General features: G+C 37.7%; 1 non-coding gene across 1 annotated transcript; it reads right to left on the bottom strand.

Annotated features, from left to right (window-relative positions):
• Positions 1-8,660: 8,660 nt before the first annotated feature.
• LOC145569623 (small nucleolar RNA R71) lies at positions 8,661-8,767 on the bottom strand. Its single transcript, XR_014096201.1, has one exon. It is a non-coding gene; the product is annotated as a small nucleolar RNA R71 (small nucleolar RNA).
• Between the last annotated feature and the right edge of the window lie 13,010 nt (positions 8,768-21,777).

Below are 21,777 nucleotides of genomic sequence, written 5' to 3'. Positions count from 1 at the left end.
GTTTCCATACATTCATCTTGACCTTAGTCTTTTTAAGTTGTTTGACAACATAGTTGTCTTTTATAATTGGTATGGAAACTTGTTGAGTGGTAGGAATAGGTTGTGTTGTGGTGGGAGGTTGTATTCTCCCTGATCTTGTGAGGACATCTATGGGTGAGTCTTATTCATCCCAAATGTCATCTACTGGATAGATCGTGGAAAGTGGAGTTTCCTCTATATCTTTCAGGTAGACGTCCTCGTCATCACTTTCCCAGACTCCATTGACCAATTTTAAAACTATCACTTTTTTTGGTCGAATTTGAACCAATTTTTTTACTGTCAATCAATCCTTGGATTAGGTCCTTGAATTTGAAATAGTTTTCTATGGTATGTCCTAATTGATGGTATGGACAATAGAACCTATCTGTCCTTTTTAGCGATTCAAATGGTCTTGGCTCGAGAGGTTTGGTTTTTCCAATCTCGAAGAGCATTTTGAACATGTTCGCATAAGAAGTCCCAATAGGGGTATATGTCTTATTACTCCTTTTGGGTGTTTTAACTACTTTGAGAGAAAAGGGTTTTCTTTCGGTAGTCTTAATGGGTGTCATTTTTTCAATGACACGCTTGTTTTGAACCATCTTCACGTGGTCGAGGGCTTCACGACATATGTTGATTGACTCCCTCATTGTGTTTATGAGGTGTCATACCTCTTCTTTTGTGGCAGGTTATTTACCTATGGAGTAATCACTCATGGCATCGAAAAAGGTTTCCTCCTCTTCTTCGATAGGATGAATTTCTTCAATTGGTTTGATAAGGGATAATGGATCAACATGGTTTACGTCATCATAAATAACCAAGGAATCTGAAAGTGGAGCATTATTGATACTTGGCTTCTTGCTTGCAGGAGGCAATGGAAGTTTATTGCTATCGATTAGATCCTGAATTGCTTCCTTTAACTTCCAGCAGTTTTCAGTAGGATGGCCCCTTCCTTGATGGTATTTGCAATGTGCATTAGGGTTCCAATTAGCCGTCCTCCACTACTAAAATTCGGGAATATTGCGACTGTTTCATTGCGACCGTCGTAAAAACGGTCGCAATTTAAATTAATTACGACCATTTTATAGCCTGTCGTAATTTTCATTAATTGCGACCGTTTTGTTTTACTATTGCGACCGTTATAACGGTCGTTACAATTATATGACTTTATTTTTTTAAAAAAAAAAAATAATTACGACCGGTCTGACTGTCGTAGAACCGGTCGTAACAGTTTTTAAAACAAATTAAAACAAAATCGATTTTGCTTTTGTTAAACAAGGGGAAAGGGAAATAAGAAAGAGAAGAAGGGGGAAGAGGGTGAACCATGAACAGCGAAAAGAAGCGGTCGCTGCTCCTTCGTTGTTCCCACCGGTGACCTGACTCCGGTCGTCGACACTACACAGGTATGTCATTTTAATTTTGTTTTTTTCTTTTAATTTTATTAAGGTCGTTATTTTGTGCGAAAACCCTAACTTAGGGTCGCAAATCAACACCACGCAGGCCCACCGTCGCCGGATTCCCCTCCTGCTCTTCCCTCCTTTGTTTTCCGATGGCGGTACTCAGGTAAGTCGATGTTAATTTTTTTTTTTTTGAATTTCAGTTTATTTGAGGGAAAACCCTAAAATTTGGGTAAAAAACTTCTCCTTCGCAGGCCTACCGTCGCCGGTGTCCTCTTCTCTCTTAGCCTCCTCCGTTAGCTGTCCACCGTACTCCAAGTAATTCATGCAATTTGGTTACTTTTTTTTTAATTTAGTTGATTTGGGCAAAAACCCTAAATTTGGGTCACAAATCAACTCCTTCGCAGGCCTATCGTCGCCGGTTTCCTCTTCTATCCTAGCCTCCTCCGTTTTCCGTCCATTATACTCAGGTAAGTGGCTGATTTTTTTTTTTTTTTTTTTTTTGAAATTTAGTTAATTTATGCCAAAACTCTGAATTTAGTGGATGGTTTTGTGCATTTTCACATGTAAAATTACATTGGCCATTTAAATTAGTTTTCAGCATTTAAATTAGTTTTCTCCATTTAAAATTGGTGGATGGTTTTCTACATTTTCACATGTAAAACTCTAAAGTACATTGGCCATTTAAATTAGTTTCCTGCATTTTCACATATAAATGTATGTAGTGGGTAAAAAATTTAAGTATATTTGGATGTATTTTGATTGGAATAGACATTTTATTTTGCTATATGTCCAATGTAGGACTATTTGTTGGTATGAACTCATGAGTTAGCTAATTTCTGTTTCCGTTTAAAAAAAGGATTCTTATAGAATTGTTTTAGCTTATCGAAATTATTTACATGATGATAATCCTTGATTAAAATGGAGAAATGTGAAGTGGGGACAAATCTATTATTAATTTCTATGGCTTTTTTTTTATTATTAATTATTTTAAAAATATATATGTTTATATGAGAGGTTTGTGATAATTTTGATGAGTAAAAAGTTGAAAGCTTGTGAAATCGACATATATATGGTTAAATCTCTTAATAAAGAATAATATTTATAACATCAACTTTCCCGTTCAAGTCATGATAAGGACATTTGGATATCATTTCGATTCTAATTGTATCTTATGCCATTATTGTAATGAATACAAGTTCAGTGTGTATGATTAATGTGATTTGTTTTTCATAGTGTTGTAGATTTTGTAACCATGAAAAGGAAAGAGCGTTGGTGGATGTATGATAGATACGATGGCCGTAATACCCGTAAACTTAGGCAAGAGTTTGTGGATGGTGTTGAACAATTCATACGGTTCTGTGAAGCTCATCCTGAGAGCCCGGGCGTAGATGAAGTAAGATGCCCTTGTCTGTTAGTAGTGCTCCTTTTGACTGGTGGATCTCCAAATGGTCGAATAGGAGTTATGAGACCTTTAGCATGAAGACGATCAAATACGGTGTCATAATTCATGCCAATAGGTGTGAAGTTTCTCCTAAATGGCTTCTTTTGTCCTTGATTTTTCATGGCTAGGACTTCATTCAGGTTAAAGGTGCTAACATTGTTTGAGTGGGTAGTTTTGGAAGAAGAAGGATTGTCATTCTTCTTTCCTTTTCAGCCGCTGTTGGAGTTGTTAGCAGCTTTTTGTTTTGCAAGGTCGTCTTCATTGTTAATTCCTATGTCATAGACAGCCTTGAAAGTACTCAAATTGCTTTGATATTTAAGATGCTTAGTGTACTTTTCTTGGAGGTTCTTGATGAACATCCTTACAAATTCCTTCTCAGTAGGAACTTCAACCATTTTGGCGGAAGTTTCCCTCCACTTGTTAAAAAAATAAGTGAATCCTTCTTTCTCTTGTTGCTTCAACATCTCAAGTTCCCTATGGTCAATTTCAACTTGAATGTTGCATTTGTATATATCTATGAAAGCATTTGTTATCGAATCCCAAGAAGAGATCTTCTCTTTGTCAAGGGAGAAAAACCATTGTTGACAAACGGTTTCTATGGATAGTGAGAACAATGAATGGAAAGCCTTTCTATCAATCCCCTTAATGTTCATTATTGTTTCGAAAGCTCTTAAATGGGAGTAGGGGTTGTCAGTTGGCTTAAATCTAGGGATGTCATTGGCATTGAATTTCTGTGGAAGAAATTCCTTGTCCACTAAGACCCCTTGTGAGCTAATCCCCTGGAACTTGTAGTCATTGGAGAGTTTTCTCAAACTTTCTTCCATTCGCTCCATCTGTTGTTGTTTCGTAGGGTCATTGACTTGAAGAGCAATGGTCTTCATCATCTCAGTTAGATTAGCAAGGTTTTGCCTAAGTTCATTGACTTCTTCCTGAGACGCCATTTTCTTCTTAGCTTTTCTCTTTTGTCGAATCGGTTTATCAAAAAGTAAGACCTGGACGAAAGCTTTGTCCTTGATTAATCGCCCTTCCTTTCTTGACCAAGTGCTGTAAATTAAACCATTTTTTACTTAATGACTTGACTCAAATTGACTTCGACTTTATTGGTTTTAAAAGGCAAAAAGCAAAAATAGGGTGCATATTTTTGAGAATCAAGTGTGGGGTTCAAACAACATGGTTATGTCAGGAGGATTAATATCCGACTTACCCCCTGAAAAAAATGACGGATACACGCGCACACATGACTCTCTAGACATGATCATGGTGAAACGTATATACAAAGTGTATGCTTAAGAAAGTGAGTGAAAGTGGCATGCTTTGACACTTGTGTAAGACTATGGGACTATGTGCCTAGACTCAATTACGGACCAAATATAGCTTCTGCTATTAACAAATTGATTAATTAAACTCGGCGTGAAGACTCAAGCAGAAAAACTGGACCATCGCGCAAGCAATGGGACTGTCGCGACACGCCAGAACCATCGCGACGCGATATTGCTTCGCTTCGCGATGGACACTTACATGTCGCGCTACAGGTCAAACCTTCGCGTCATTACCGAAACGTTAGTCTGGGCCTTTTTCTAGCATAAAGGGACAAGCCTATAGTCGTACTAAGTTAGTTCAGTCAATTTATTAGACTTTAATTACTCATATTAATTAATTAATTAATTAATTAAGCAAAGTCCTTTAGTCATTAATTAGTTTATTTAGACTTAATCACAAGTAAAAAAAACGGTTAGTGTAAATATGCATAAGCACAAATAGTCAAGTAAGCACAATATGATGCAATGAGTTTGCAACCTAACCATGGCTTTAATTCTCTAAAGTTCAAGGATAAGGGTTAGTCAAAGAGGGTCCATGGTTATGAGTCCGGATGCATCGCGCGGAAGCCTTACCTTTGGAAGGTTTGGGGCATGGGACCCCGCAAGTTAAACTTGCTTCCATGGTTTGGTGAATTCACAAACTCGGATGTACCAGTCGTTGCAATGAGCGTTCAATTAGGTAGATGGAGCGTGAATTCCCAGATGGTTATAGCCATATGTAGAGCACATATGGGTTTAGAAAAGAGGGAAAAACTCAATCAGGAAGTAAAATCGAGCAAACAATACTAGAACCGGTCAAAGCAGGCACACATATTTCTAGCTCGGTATTAAAAGAACTTGGCGCGAAACAAAAGGGACCATCGCGAGACGACATCCCTGTCGCGCCGCGTTATTGCTATCGCACTGCGATAGAGCCATCGCACAGCGATGGGCACTGTTTTCTCAGCGCCAGTTCCTACATGCCTGCAGCAGCTCTCTGTTTTCCTAGAATTTTCCAGTTTTTCGCAGCGTTTTTTCGATTCTAGTTGTGAAAGATATTTCCCAAATTTCCTACGTGTAAAAATCTTGTGTTTTTGATGCATTACGGATGGTCTATCCAATGCGGACCTTTTTATGCTTATGCCACAATGTTCGCACATGAAAATTTAGAATATTTCGAGTCTCATCCACTCATTCTAAATTATTGCCAAAATAAATTTTAGGAATGAAAATAGAAATCCTCCCCAGTTGAGTCACCAAAAACTGTAGGGAATATTACAAGCATCCCAAACTTGAACCCCACTGTGATCATGCACTTAAGCATGGTGGCATCCAAAGGGAAAGAAGCTAGAGCAAAAAAGTCACCAACAAGTTTTAGGAACTTGTAAACCGTTCACAGGTTGAAAGTTACACCCCTTCACGATCCTAGAGATCGCTAACTCCATAGTGGTCTGGAACCATGACTGGATTTTCGGGGATGAAGGTATGAATCCAACCTAAAAGAGATTGAACCCACCCTAAAATAGGCCTCTACTTTATTCTTCTCATATTCATGTGCGCTTTATGACTAACATGCAATCATTAGGTTAACCCTAAACCTGTTTAATCTATGTTGGTTGATTATTAATGCACAAATAAATATATTATTGGCGATCACTTGAATTAAAATCATATTAGCCCAAACCAAATTATTATTTATCTTATTAGGCGTGATTTCAAGTACAAATTCCCTTTAAACCTGCAAAAAAGGCGTGATCAAGCAATAACAATAATATATATCAAGCAACATGATAATATTGACACAACAAATCATCATCATCATAATCTCAATAAAGCTTAATAATATTATTAGCAAGATCCTAGGCATGATACTAACAAGATTAATAACAAATCCTAGCATGTCACTAAACATTAAAGATCAAAGCTTTAGCCCTAACATGATACTAACATGATATTAGAAAGAATAGGAAGCAACCTAAACATGATGCTAGAAAGCAATAAAAGCATCCTAAAATGATACTAGGAATTAATAAAATAATCCAAGCATGCTTTCTAAAATAATAGGAAGTAAGCCAACTACTTACTTTGATGCCTCGTACCTCTTTCTAATAACAAAATACACACGTTAGTGAACTTCAAAATATTAAATCAAACAATTAAATAATTGAAATAGAGATTTGGGACCAAACCCTCAGAAATTAGCAACCTTTCACGTCGAGGGCGAAGGCAACTTCGAACTTGGCTAGGTGTGTCTAACACTTGTAAATGCAGAATTGTGTTTGTAAAAAGGTTAGGCTAAAAAGCATGAGGGAGAAAGAATAAGCAATTTCTTAAGAGAGAGAAGAGATGAGAGTTGTTGGTGCTTTTGAAAACGGGGAATACATCCCATTTTTATAGAGAAAATAGTCCCGAAACGATCAGAAAAAAGATTGAATTTGATTTGGAGTAAAACTACTTCCATCGCGGCGCGACAATGTCCATCGCGACGCGATAGTGCTGAAAAGATAAAAACGTTGTACGAAGTCCTTTTCCTAATATAATTATGTAATTAGACTCCGTTTTTTATCATAATTACCAGATTTATCATTAAAAATACTTGTTTTATTCCAAATAAAATTCTTTATTTTCTAAAAAATATAATTATTAATCCTAATTCCACTAGAACTTAAAAGGAACCTTTTAGATTATTCTAGAAGATTAAAGTCAATCCTAATGACTTTAGGAATAATAATTAATGGACCCTCCATTGATCATTGGGCCGTATATAAAGTTCATTTCGGGCCCAGTTTAGTATTTTGGCCATAACTTCCTCATTATTCATCGGAATTGGGCTTATAATATATCGTTGGAAAACTCTTTTCGAGCCCCATCCAACTACACTATTATTGGACCCATATAATGGACCAAACTAAACTAGACTGGACATTTTCATAAATAGAGTACGAAAAGAAATATTTTCGAAAACAGAAAGAAGTATTTTTATTAAAACAGAAGCATTCACAAGACTCTTTCAAATTTCACCTCATTCAATAATTAATGACGTGAAAGATATTCATCACTGGGTTTGGTTTTGGGGAGACACAATCAGGTGTCTACAGAAGCCCCCACTTTGACTGAGTTTGGAGAAACATAAGTTTCGAAAACAAAAGTCAAAGTAACGATAGGGACGGAGAATGATTCAGAACGTTCTGCGATCCTAAATCATTCTTGTAACGCCGATACCTGCAAACTAGCGTTAGTTAAACAGATAAAATAGTTAAAAAAAACGCGTATCTTGCACCGTCAAGTACACGCCTCTAGGGTAACTGATTTTGTTGCTGCTCTTATTGTGACGACCTCCACAGTATCTCGAATGCCATCTGAAGGTAACAGTACCTCTCTATCTTCATTTGTTTGTGACAATGCTCCACATTACCTTGGGAACATCGTCGAAGGTGACTGTACCTTGTCATCTCCAGTGTTGTGGCAGTACCTCGCCACGGCAGTACCTCGTCGTTGTAGACAATCTCCTCTATACTTCGGGACATTGTCGAAGACCGCTGCTTGTAGCCATCTCCAGTTTTTGCTGTGACAACCTTCCACATCCTAGGAAAAATTATCGAAGACCACCGCTTGTTGATCCTCAGTTTGCCAGGGCTTCGCTTGAATACTTACTGTGTTGATATTTTGTTGTGATTGTTTGTTATGCCAGTACCTCGGCGCATTTAGTAGATGTAATGAGCCGATACTTCGGCACTTGTGCTTGCTTTGAGAACCAATACCTCGGTACTTGTGATGAGCCAATACTTAGGCGTTTTAGCTAAGTGTCAAAATTTGGCACAGTTGCCGGGAAAACGGTTTTATTTTTATTTCTAATTGTTTTAGTAGTCTAGATTATTCCCTTTTCTCTCAGAGAACGTTAGTTCTTTGAGACAATTCTCATATTTGTTGTTTAGTTCTTTGTTTATGCCTACGTGTTCCAAATCAGGTTACATTCCATTCGATCCTGAGATCGAGCGCTCTTTTCATAGACAAAAGAATCTTTACAGACAAATACTGGCGGGTACTGGGGTTGATATTCCAAGGGACCTTCCATCTAATTCTAGTGATTCGGAAGTTTCTTCAGAACCAGAATCATATATGACAGGAAATCCACCTAAAAAGCTCAGAAATTATTCGCAGCCGTCCCTGACGAATTTTCCACACCTTTCTCCTACTCCAGATCTTGAGGGAGTACAATTCAAGATCAAACCCTAATTCATAACGATGATCGAAAGAAAGTAGTTTAGTGGAGCTAAGGGTGAAAACCCAAATCTTCATATTGCGGATTTCTGTCAATATTGCAATACTATTAGGCAAGCTGGGGTCACGCAAGACCAAATCAGGGAGATTCTTTTTCGCTTTTCTTTATGTGGAGAAGCTAAATTGTGGTTTAATGGGTTGAATAGAACTGCACTTGGTATTACTGACTGGGAGACTCTTGCTTTGAATTTTTATAATAAATATTACCCTGTAAAGCGGACAGCCTCATTGAGAAGTGCAATTCAAAACTTTGCCCAAGAACCAGATGAAACTTTATATGAGGCTTGGGAAAGATTCAAGGATCTGCAGAGAGAATGTCCCCATCATAATTTAGCACAGTGGCAGTTGATCCAAGCCTTTTACAATGGAATTGAAAATTCATCCAGAACGATTCTAGATTCCGCAACTAGTGGGAGGTTTATGAATCTTAATGTTGATGATGCAGGTCAAGTTATCGAAAATATGGCAATTCACAATTCCCAATGTGGGAATCCTACAGGTTTTGTAAACAAAGGGAAACACATTGTCGATTCCGTATCCTTTATGCAAGCCCAATTAACATCTATTTGCCAGAAATTAGATAATCTTAGTACTGCTATTCCTACTTCCATTGCTAATGTTTTTGCTGTTAATAATAATTCTAATGAAGCTTTTTGTGAAAATTGTGGAATTGTAGGTCATTGGGAGCAAGATTGCAGGAGTCCTATGGAGCAAGTTAATGCCTTCCAATCCTATAGGGAAAATAACCCATACTCCAACACCTACAATCCTGGGCTCCGGAACCATCCATATCTTTCCTACCGGAGCACTAATGTGCAAAACCCTCCACCTCCACAACAACCACAACAACAAGCACCACCACCACAGCAGAAATATTACCATCCCAACTCTGGCCAGAAAACCCAATCACAAACTCCTCCTCCATCTTCTGACCCTGCCTTGTCAGAAATTAGAGCGGTGCTAGCAAATATGCAGAAGCACATGGAGAGTAGGGATACGCAAATTGATTTGATCATAGCTCATAATAAACTCATGGATAATCAAATTGCACAAAAATCCTCTACTCTACAGACTTGCCAACAGGGAGCACTACCTTCACAGCCAATGCAACCTACAGATCATGCGAATGCAATCACCCTGAGGAGTGGTTCACACTATGATGAGCCTCCTATGCCCAAGGATGATGAACCTGATTTAATTGAAATTGTTAATCCTGATTCTGTTATACCTAATGATCTTAACACTAGCCCTGCAGGGCTCCACGATAATACTAACATTTCTGATAATACATTGCAGGGCAAAACTCTAAAGAAGATTATCACTCAGGAGAAGAGTGGAGAGCACAAAAGCCAATTATCAAACTACCATTTCCCAATTGACATTTAAAGACTAAGTTGGATAAGTAGTTTGGTAAGTTTTTGGAGGTTGTGAAAAATTTACAGGTAACAGTTCCTTTCACAAAGCTAATTACACAAGTTCCTGCATATGCTAAATTTATGAAAGATATTTTGACTAGGAAAAGGGCCTTTAATGAGGTAGAAACAATAGCTTTTACATAGGAATGTAGCGCATTATTGCAAAATAAATCCCCTCTTAAATTAAAGGATCCTGATAGTTTTTCTATCCCTTGTCATATTGGTAATGTCTTCATTGATAAAGCATTGTGTGATTTGGGTGCTAGTGTTAGTGTTATGCCTTCGTCTGTGTGCTCTAAGCTTAATATGGGTGATTTAAAAATTACTAACATTACCTTGCAAATGGCAGACCGTTCTGTTAAATACCCTTTAGGTATTCTAGAGGATGTCCCTGTCAGAGTTGGTAAATTTTTTATCCCTGTTGATTTTGTTGTTTTAGACATGGCTGATGATACACAAATTCTCATTATTCTAGGTAGGCCTTTCCTCCACACTGCAGGAGCCATAATTGATGTGAAAAATGGAAAACTAACCCTTTCTGTCGGAGATGATAATATCACTTTTAATTTAGGGAAGGTTTATGCTAGAGGAAAATTGTTGTTTGATTAATGTGATTGACATAATGGATGATATTTGTGAAGATAGCTTTACCACAGGTTCTTACAAGGGATCCCTTGGAGGAAGTTCTTTGTGGAGAATTGACTATAGGTGACGCGAGTATTTGGAGTAGAGAGGTGGATGCCATAGAAAAATCTCTTGCTATCGAAAAACTTGATTCTAAAGAGAGCATAAAGGTAGTAAAATTAGTTCAGGAATCAAAACCTGCATAGGTTAAGAAACCTGAACTAAAACCTCTCCCTTGTCATTAAAATATGTTTTTCTTGATGAGCAGGAATTGTACCCTGTGATCATTAGTAGTACACTTGATGACCCACAAACTTCCCAACTCTTAGAGATTCTTCGAACCCACAAAAGGGCAATATGGTACAGTATTTATGATCTCAAGGGTATTAGCCCTGATTTTTGTATGCACATGATACATTTAGAGGATAATTACAAGCCATGTATTCAACCCCAAAGGAGGTTGAATCCTAATATGCAGGAAGTAGTCAAGAAAGAGGTTATAAAATTACTTGATGCAGGTATTGTCTATCCTATTTCTGACTCAAAGTGGGTAAGTCTTGTTCAGGTGGTACCTAAAAAGGGTGGAATGACTGTGATAAAAAATGATAAAAATTAATTGATTCCCACTAGAACTGTTATAGGCCGGGGTGGTGTATGTGCATTGATTATCGCAGATTAAATATCGCCACTAAAAAGGACCACTTCCCCCTCCCTTTTATTGATCAAATGCTTGAGAGGTTAGCTAATCATAAGTTCTTTTGTTATTTGGATGGGTATTCGGGATTTTTCCAAATTCCAATTCACCCTGAAGATCAAGAGAAAACTACATTTACATGTCCTTATGGTAATTTTGCATATCGTAGAATGCCATTTGGTTTATGTAATTCCCCCGCTACCTTTCAACGTTGCATGATGAGTATTTTTTCTGATTTCATAGAGTCTATCATGGAAGTCTTTATGGATGATTTTAGTGTGTATGGGTCTTCATTTGATGCATGCCTTGTAAATCTTGCTAAAATCTTGAAAAGAGGTGAAGAATGCAATTTGGTGTTAAATTGGGAGAAGTGTCACTTTATGGTGACAGAGGGAGTAGTTCTTGGTCATATTGTATCTGATAAGGGTATACAGGTAGATAGAGCTAAAATTTCTGTGATAGAGCTATTACCTCCTCCAATTAATGTTAAGGGGGTTAGAAGTTTCTTAGGTCATGCGGGGTTTTATCGTCGCTTTATCAAAAAAATTTCTAAAATTGCTAAACCACTAACTCAGCTTTTACTCAAGGATGCCCCATTTGATTTAACTAACGAGTGTCTTGAGGCTTTCAACAGGATTAAGCAGGCTTTGATATTGGCACCCATCATATGTGCTCCCGATTAGAATCTTCCTTTCCAGATTATGTGCGATGCAAGTGATTTTACATTAGAAGTCGTGCTAGGATAGAGAAGGAACAAAGTTTTGCATGCTATTTATTATGCAAGTAAAACTTTGGATGAAGCCCAAGTCAACTATGCCACTATGGAGAAGAAGTTTCTTGCTGTGATTTATGCTTTAGAAAAATTTAGATCATATCTAGTTGGTTCTAAAGTTATTGTTTTACTAACCATGCAGCTTTGAAGTACTTAATAGCCAAGGCGGAATCAAAGCCTAGGCTCCTTTGTTGGGTTCTCTTGCTCCAAGACTTCGATGAGGAAATTAAGGATAAGAAAGGTGCAGAGAACGTTGTGCTAGACCACTTGTCACGAATAAGGTATGATGAGGGTAAGGATTCAATTCCTATAGATGATTCTTTCCCTGATGACCACTTATATGAAGTTAAAGAGCGACATCCTTGGTATGCTGATTATGATAATTATTTGGTGGGTGGTACTCTACCTCCTGACTTGTCCTACCAATAAAAAAAAGTTCCTTTATGATGTTAAGCATTATTTTTGGGATGATCCTTTTTTGTTTCGTGAGTGTGCAGATGGATTATTTCACAGGTGTGTTCCCGAATGGGAAGTTCACGGTGTTCTTACTAGTTTCCACAACTCATCTTATGGAGGACAAAATGGTCCCACCAAAACGGTGGCAAAGATCAATGAGTCGGGTTTTTACTGGCCCACCATGTTCAAGGATGCTAACACTTTTGTGCCGGCTTGTGACTCTTGCCAGAGAATTGGCAACATCTTGCGACAGCATGAGATGCCTCAAACTGGTAGATTAGAAGTTGAAATTTTCGATGTTTTGGGTGTTGATTACATGGGACCTTTCCTTCTTCAAGGGGGAATCGATATATTCTTGTCGTCGTTGATTATGTATCTAATTGGGTTGAAGCTATTGCCACACCTACCAATGATGCTAAGGTGGTCTATAGGCTTTTCAAGAAAACCATCTTTCCCAGATTTGGAGTACCCAGAGCAATTATTAGTGATGGAGGATCTCACTTTCATGAGCGAAAGTTAGATACCCTTCTCAAGAAGTATGGTGTATACCATAGGACATGCTTAGCCTACCATCCCCAAACTAGTGGCCAAGTTGAAGTTTCTAACCGTGAGATCAAGGCTATTCCAGAGAAGGTGGTAGCAAAATCTAGGAAAGATTGGAGTGATAAGTTGGACGATACCCTTTGGGTGTATAGAACCGCATTTAAGAACCCAATTGGTACTACCCCTTATAGACTTGTGTATGGAAAAGCATGTCACCTCCCGGTGGAATTGGAGTACAAGGCATATTGGGCTATTAAAGAGCTCAATTTGGATGCTAAGCTAGTGGGATAAAAGAGGCTCCTACAACTTAACCAATTAGATGAGTTTAGGTTGTTAGCATATGATAGTGCACACGTCTACAAGGAGAAGATCAATAGATGGCACGACAAGATGATCCTTCCAAGAAAGTTCAAAGAGGGTGACAAGGTTTTTTTGTTCAACTCTAGACTTAAACTTTTCCCAGGAAAGTTGAAGTTAAGGTGGTCGGGTCCTTTTACTGTGAAAAGGGCAAATAAATTCGGTTATGTGGAATTATACGATGATCATGGTGGTGAATTCAAGGTAAATGGTCAAAGATTTAAGCTATACCATGAAGGGGCTATGATTGGTGCGGTTGAATTACTTCACCTAATCGATTCTGTTTCATCCTGATTGACATATGGTAAGAAGGTCGTGCAGGACCTAGATAAACCAGCGCTTTACGGGAGGCAACCCGTATTTTCTTGCTTTTTAGAATAGTTATCTTTCTTTTTCTTATGTGAGAGGAGAGATGAGGAAATTTAATGTGTTTTAGAGCATTTTGTACAGGTTGGAGAAAAAGAGTTAGCCAAATTTGGAGAAAAAAAAGAAAAAATATCGGACTTAAGTGCTGTAGCACGCCCAACCGGGCGTGAGAAGAAGTCCGTATACGAAGAAATTTGCCTGACCGGGCGATGCTCTGCCCGACTAGGCGCGAGACAAAAGAAGATTTCAAGGCAAAATTCGCCCGACCGGGCAATGCACTGCCCGACCGGCCGCAAGAGTTGCAGAAAAATTTGGGATGAAATCGCCCTACCGGGCGCGAGCGCAAAGGGTCCAACATAATATATAGCGCCCGACCGAGCACGACCACAGCAAAATAAAAGAGGTTAGATCGCCCGACCAGGCGCGACATACACCAGAAGCCCAAACTCCCTCTTCTTCTTTCTTTCTTCTTTCTTCATTCTTTTTCACCATATTTTCTCTTTCCTCCATACTTTCTCTCTCTAAAACTCAAATTTTCTCTACCTTCTCTTTAAGATCTCCTCTCTATTTCTCACCCAAATCCAAAAATTTTCACATATTCTTTCTCCTCTCTTCATCCTCTACAATTCTATACCAATTTTGTTCAATTTTGAACAAATTTTTCCAAAACCCAAACTCAAAAATGGCTTCAAAGAGGAAAAAAAACTCAAGGGGGATTTGGTTCGGGTTCGAATCAAGTCTATGATCCAAATTTGCAGCTCGAGCAATGGCCGACCATTCGAATTACAACACCGACTCAACGAGAACTGCTCACCAAGCTCTATGAGCGTGATGTAATTCCTTCTCGGTGGTTACACCGACCCTCTCTTGAGTCTTTAGGCTTATATGATCATGTTAGGAGATTCATGAATGATATTGGTATGAGAAAATTTGTTGATATGCACTATCCTACCTATCGTGAATTAACATGTGAATTTTTATCCTCTTTGAATGTTGTACAATCTAAAAATGGTCCTAATTTGCATTCTACATTGAACAATAGAAAAATTAGTTTAACTTATGTTTAATTTTGCAAATTATTTGATCTTGAATTCGAATACCCCACCGCTTGGCATGAGGAATATAAAATGGAGGATATTTACTGTGTTCTAACAGGTCTACCACCCCCAAATGCCCAACATGCTAGTGCCCGACCCTTTCACCATCTCGTTCCAAAAATCTTTGATCTTTCAAAGATTTTTGGGCACTTGTTTTCTAGCTAGACATGAACCGCACAATGCACAAACGAATGAACTAGCTATCATAGGACACTATGTATTTGGGTATGGTAAGTTGAACATAGGTAGGTATATCATTAACCATCTGAGTAGGCATGCCACCGCTAGTGGTGGCCCGGGAAGGAACCCTATCCGACTAGGAGGACTCATCACTAGGATAGCGGTTAAGAAGGCCAGGTTTAGTGAAGCTAGGAGTGAGGGTTTCACTAACTGCGGGGGGGACACTTTTATGACCACTAGATATCTACAGTGTTTGGATTGGGTAGAGTTAGACCAGCAACAAATCCCTCATTGGTGTGTTAGGATAGGAACGGACCCCCATTGCGTATTTTTTCCCTTACTAACCCCGAGTTGACCGCCTTTCCCCTAGGCAAGAGACCTACACCTATGACATTCTAGTTTCCCATGCCCATGGGTAAGTACCACCACCACCCCATGCGCCACAGCCTGAGCCCATGGTTGTGCCATCACCACAGCATGTACCTCCACTACCCCCTAGGCACAATCCTGAGACTATCTGGGACTTGTAGAGTATAGGACATGCCATAGGCCGTATCCAGGAGTCCCGCGGGGAGCTTAGGAGGATGGTTGACTCCTTAGACCAACGATTAGGGTACCTTGAGAGGAACCAGGGTAGAGCCTTGTGTCCTATGTACAATGACTATGCTCGTCGGGGTGTTGTTCCCGACGAGGCTATTTACCTCGATTGGTTTCAGCCACCACCTCATGGATATGTAGATCCCTCTTCCCATTGCATTTACACTAACTATTCTTCTTTTCACGGCTATGGCCAGGACATTCCTTTGGGGGAGGGGGGGCAGGGGGGAACTTTAACCCTAACTATTTTGGTGGTAGCTCTTCTGGTGGTGCAAGTGGTAGCGGCGGAGGATTTGGCACGATGGATGATGATGTTGAGGATTGCCATGCTGGGATAAATCCCAAGTCAATGAGGACATTGTCTGATCTTGGCTTGGGGGAGATTTTTGGATATTGGTATCTTTCTTCTTCTTTTTATTTTTCTTCTTTTTTGGTGTGCTTAGTATAGATTTATTGCTTTCTAGTATAGATTTATCGCTTTGAAAAATGAAAAAATACAAAAAAATTAGAAAAATAAAAAAAATATACAAAAATACGATCCAATGAATGGTAAATCATGCTTCCCTGTGCCCCATACTTGAAAAGTGTTTTGATGCTTGGTATATGATGATGAATATTGTGGATTAGGTTAGCCATGATTTGATATTTGATTGCTTGGATGCCTTAACATGCGTTAATTTTGTCCAATTGCTAGTGAGTATAGTGCTTGACTAGTTGATTTGTTGAGGAATGTGTTTTAGTTCCTGGTATGTCAATGAATTTGAGTATTGGTTTGCAACTATAAGTAGTGTTTTATGACTCATTATTATGCACATTGAGGAGGACGAAGACGTTGTTCTTTTAGGTGGCCTTCAGATGATATTAGATACATTTGTTCCCTTCTTTCTACCCATGTTGTTACTTGTGCCCTTTTCATTGTTTATTAGCCACATTACAAGCCGATTTTGCCCCATTGGTTACTAGTCCCAAGCTTGGCTTGGGGGAGCTATTAGTGAGTGAGGTGATGGAGTTTGTAATGTGCTTATTATTTGCACAATTTGGGTGGTTATGAGAAGTTATTTGTTCTTGATTATGGTTTATTTTTGATGATTTTGAAAGATGAATTTCTTAAGAAAAAAATAAAGCATGATAGGAAAAAAAAAAGTTCAAGAAAAAAAAAAAGTGAACTTCAAAAGAAAAAAAAAGAGCAAAAAGGAAAAAATTGTTTAATGTTCAAATGTTCTAAGTGAAGGTTGATCAAAAAAAAAAAAAAAAAGAGTTTCAAGGAGAAAAATCAAGTTGAAGAGTTCAAAGTTTGTCTATTCACTCAAGTTCTACATTATTATATTTTTATGAGTGAAATTGTAAGTGATGGAAATTTTGATATGATTGGATTAATGTTTGGTGAATTTTTGGTGGAGTTGAGTTATGTTGGAGATGGTTGGTCATTATTTATTTTTTTGACCTTGGTTTTATTAGGATTATGGCTCCCTTAAGCATTGCTTTTTTCTCATATTTTCCAAAATTTATCCTACCTTTTACCCTAACCTTACATTACAAGCTTTAAAGACCTTCTGACCTTTGTGCATAGAGTCGTGCGAATGTGAAAGTAGTTGTTTATCAATGCAAGGAATGACTTGACATATTCCGAGTCGACTATTAGATTGAGTTTATGTCTTTTTAAACACACGAGTGTTGTGAGTTGGGAGGTCATTGTTCACATGATTGTTGGGATGGAGAGCGATCGAGTACATCTTTTACTTGCCACATAAATGAGAGACGAGTGTGTGAGCACTAGTTGTAATACCTCATATTTTTATACGCATTTTAATTAAAATAAGTATTTTGAGAAGTATTTAATTAAATTGAAAGTTTTATTTAAAGTATTTTAATTATTTATTTTTAATAAGTTTGGAAATATTTATAAAAGGAAAGTTTATTTAATTAATTAATTTAATTAATTTGGGGTTTAATTTAAGGAAAGTTTTATTTTAGTAAAGTTTTATTAGGGATAGGATTAGGAAAATTAAAAGAGGAAAGTTTAGGGAGAAGGGTCTTAGAGAAGGGGTATAAATATCCCACATATGAGGCAAATCAAACTTTGTCCAAAGTGGAGAAAACCCAAGGTAAACTTCTCTCTCCTTTTTCCTTATTTTTCTTTCTTTTTCTTTCTCTTTTTCCCTTCCCCTTTTCTTTTTTTCGGCTGCCCTTCACCACCACCGGACGACCACCAGCTGCGGTGGCCGCCAGCCGCCAGCAGCGCCAGCCGCCGGCAGCAAGCAGCCAACGGCACCGGCAGCAGCCAGGTGGTTGTCGGCTGCCATGGTTTTTGAAAAAAAATAATTAAAACTTTATTTTTAAAAACCAATTTATTCCTAAATCTAATTGTTAATTATGAGTTTTGGGATTTGATTTTTGATGTTTGATTATAAGTAATATGTTAATTAATTTTCAGATTATGTTTTCAATTAAAAAGCCACAATTTTTGAAACCCTAGGTTCTTGATTTGTAAATTATTGATGGGTTATGATGTATAATGGTTTAGACCTTTGATTAAAGTGTTTTAAGGCTTAATTACAGCAAGTTTTTATTAAAATATAGAGCTGGAATTTTTAGTAGAGCATTTAAAATCAAGTTTCTTTAAGGAATTTTAATTACCCATTAATTGGGAAAGTATGATGTTTTAAATATAATTTCAGCTTATTTTAAATAAATTATGAGGGGTTTTATAATAGTATATATTGCTGGAAATTTGTGTAGAGTGGATTTTAATACTCTTCTATGATTTTAAATTGTAGGAGACTTTGAAGTGAGCGATTTTTATTGGTCGTGGCGATTTTAAGATCGTATACAAGGTACGTTCGCGTACTTAGCATAATTTTATTGATGAAGTAGCATGCTAAATGTGTTTAATTGATTACAAGTAGTATCATGCTAGATTTGAAATGGAAATTATGACTTGGATGTTATTGGTGATTGTATTATGAAGTATGATTTATTTGTGATGGATTATTGGATGGAAAATTATTGCTTGGAATATTGTTTATGAACCACATATTTATTTGTGGCATGTTAGAGAGCATATTTAATTAAACTAAATGTTTAAATTGGTTTGGAGTATTGAAAAGGAATTTTATTATGGATCATATAATTTTTATTGATGCTATAAGCATAGGAAAGAGTTATATAAGTGTCTATGTACATGAGGAATAAATTATATTTTGGTGCCTTAGTGCACTTAAGGTGTTTTCAACACCGAGGGATAGGATTTGTGGCGTTTTATGCGTTTAAGGTGTCTTTGACATCGAGGTAGAATTAAAAAGGGTTCAACATTAAATATTATGTGGTCACTAATTATTCAAGAATTAAATTGGTATATTTTATTGATTGAATAATTATTGTGGATTGAATGGTTATGGTTTGAGAGTCATCACCAAGTTTAATAATCTGTAAATAACGTAAAGTGAAAGAGATTACGCACCAAAACTCTTGGAACGTAAATACCTTGAGCATGAACATATGGGGGGAGTTATGTGACTTTATATTTGATCATAACTTCTATTGGAGTACAGGACGCTGTACATTCCTTTTATTATTATTATACGCGGGAATTCTGCCACCTATGTGTGGTTATTGATGCTGCCACGGTTAGCTCCCGTGTCAGTAACCTCAATTTGTTTGGGGGAGGTTGAGTGGGAAACCCGTTCGATGCGTAGTCAACATTAAATAAATTATGTAGTGTCTAGTGAAAACTTTTATGGATTGTTGTATGCTTGAAAAACAGGTGCAACGAGGTAAGTGGTGTATTGATAGGGAATTATATGCTAGTGTGTTAATTACGCTTATGTACTCAGCTTTGCTGATTGTGTGTTTTGTGTGTTTGTTGGCCTTGTCTTTATCTTGGCCCTATGATGACCCATTTTTAATGGATAGTAGTGGGAATAAGTAGAGGTAAGCTTTTCAGGTGATGAAGCATATTCATGAATGGGCATGAGTGAAGAGCGAATCATTCTAGTTTTTATAAGTATATGATGTGTTTATTGCTTTAATTATTTATGATATTATTATTATGCATGACTAACGAAAAGGTTTTGAATTTGGTTTGGTTTTAATAAGGGCCTATAATGGTTCCAAATTGTAGGTTGATTTTATTTTACTTTGTTTGACTTTGGTTTGACTTTACTTTCGTTGATTAACTTTTCAATGTTGACTTGGTTTGAATTGTTTTGAAATTAGTCTTCCGCTGTGTGTCTTTGATAGTTGCCTTAGCGTTTTCACGGTGGCGGTAATGTCTTAGATATTCCTATTTAAAGTTTTAAACAGAGCAAAACAGGTATTTTAAAAGAAAGGAATTTCTAGGGTGTTACACTAGTGTTGAATTCTATATGCTCTTGTGGTTTGCTCTATTTGACAATTGTTAGGGAGGATGAGTGATTGGATGGATGAGATTGGTTGATTTTGAAGCATATTTGTTGGATTTGCCTTGAATTGGTTGTTCTTGATTTATTGATTTGGGGTGAAATATGTTTTATTTGTTCGTTGATGAGCTCTTTGCTTTGGGACAAGCAAAGTTTTGGTTTGGGGGAGTTTGATATGTCTATTTTATATAGTGATTTACCCCCGTCCCTTGGTCATAACTAGGAGTATTTTTGGCTCTTTAGAGCCACTTTTATTACTAATATGTGTTTTCTAGTGTTTTCGTAGTTTTGGTAGTCTTTTGCAGGGAATTACATATTTGGAGCATTTTTCTAGGATTATTTGGAGCAACTACGAGCATTAGAGGAGCATGACCACCTTTCATAGCCCAAGGCTAGTTAGAGTCATCAAACCGATGACTAAGGGCTCAACTTAGAAGGAAACGAGGCATTGGACCGAGTGATTAAAGCCCCAAAGAGGGAATTAGCGTTTGGGCTCGACCGGGCGGGGCGGAGAACAACAAGGCAGCCCTTCGCCCGAGCTCGCGCCCGATCGGGCGCGAGAGATGCCCTATGAAGAAAAAGGCGGGTCTGGCCGGGCGAGATGGCGCCCGACTGGGCGCGTGTTTTGGAGTCAGTTTTCGGCGCTTTTTACTTAGTTTCTAATTAGGATTTTGGAAGCTTTGTATAAATACATTTTAGTTAGTCTTGATACAATTATCTCTTTCATTAGCTAAATTCTCTTTTACTTAATTTTAAGCTTAGACTTCTCTCTTGTTTCTCTCTCTACAACTCTTGGTTTAAATTCAATTCATTATTTTCGTTAACTTTGTAACGATTTCTTCTCTTTTATTTTCAGTAATTTAATTTCTTTAATTCATCTGTCTTGTTTAATTGCTTTGATTAGTTTAGATTTAACTATGTGTGAGTAGTTTTATTTCTAGGGTTTGTGGGGATCCATGAATAATATGAAGGGGTAATTTATTATTGTTGATTGTCAATGCTTGATTAATTTCCTATTGATTGATTTAATGTTATGCAATTAGATTAGGCCTAATTTAATTGTATGAGTAAAACAATATTGATTCGAGATTTGAGAGATGAGAATTGATGTTTAGGCTTAGTTTCAATAGGCAGATTAATTTATAAATGCTTAAGTCAAGATTCGAGAGATGCGATTTAATACCGGTAGATTAATTTTGTGATTGTAATATGTAGCGAAAACCCTTTATGATCTGATTAATTGATGCATTGATGATTGATTGTTATGTTTTATTCTGGAGTATTATTTATTGGTGAACCTATGCCCTAGGCTTTTTATTAATTGATTTCCCTCTATTCTTAACCTCCTTAGTTTAATTATATGTTATAACAAAAACTTGGTTACTAATAGTTTAGATTACTTTGATTAATTAGGAATAAATTGACTTATTTCCTTGTGGTTTGACCCTGCTTCCCTATCTGCTTAGTTAGAGGATTTAGGAATTATTTTTTTATTAGGTGATACGACTTTAACCTGTCACCTCCACCCCGGGCTGACGACACAGGGGGCGACCCTACCTTATCTGGCGACCTACCCAACCTAAACCCCTGTCCGCGAACCCCATCCAACAAACTCCCACCAACCCAAACCCCTATCCGCGAACCCCTAGCCCCCACTACCCTTGCTTCCCGTCACAAAAATTGAACCCCATCCCACTGTGTAACCTGCACTTCTTGCCCAACCAACCACCATTACAGCCTGGTGCACGCCCGTGGTTGTCTAGGGGAAAGGAGGGGGACATACTAGCCAAATTGAAGAAGGGGAAGGAAATGGGGCGTTTTACGGGGCGGGGAAAAGGAGGGGG

The sequence above is a fragment of the Chenopodium album genome, chromosome 11 (assembly GCF_948465745.1).
Source record: "Chenopodium album chromosome 11, dcCheAlbu1.1, whole genome shotgun sequence".
NCBI classification, from domain to species: Eukaryota; Viridiplantae; Streptophyta; class Magnoliopsida; order Caryophyllales; family Amaranthaceae; genus Chenopodium; species Chenopodium album.
Note: the sequence above shows the minus strand (reverse complement) of the source record. Positions and strands in the feature narration are given on the sequence as shown.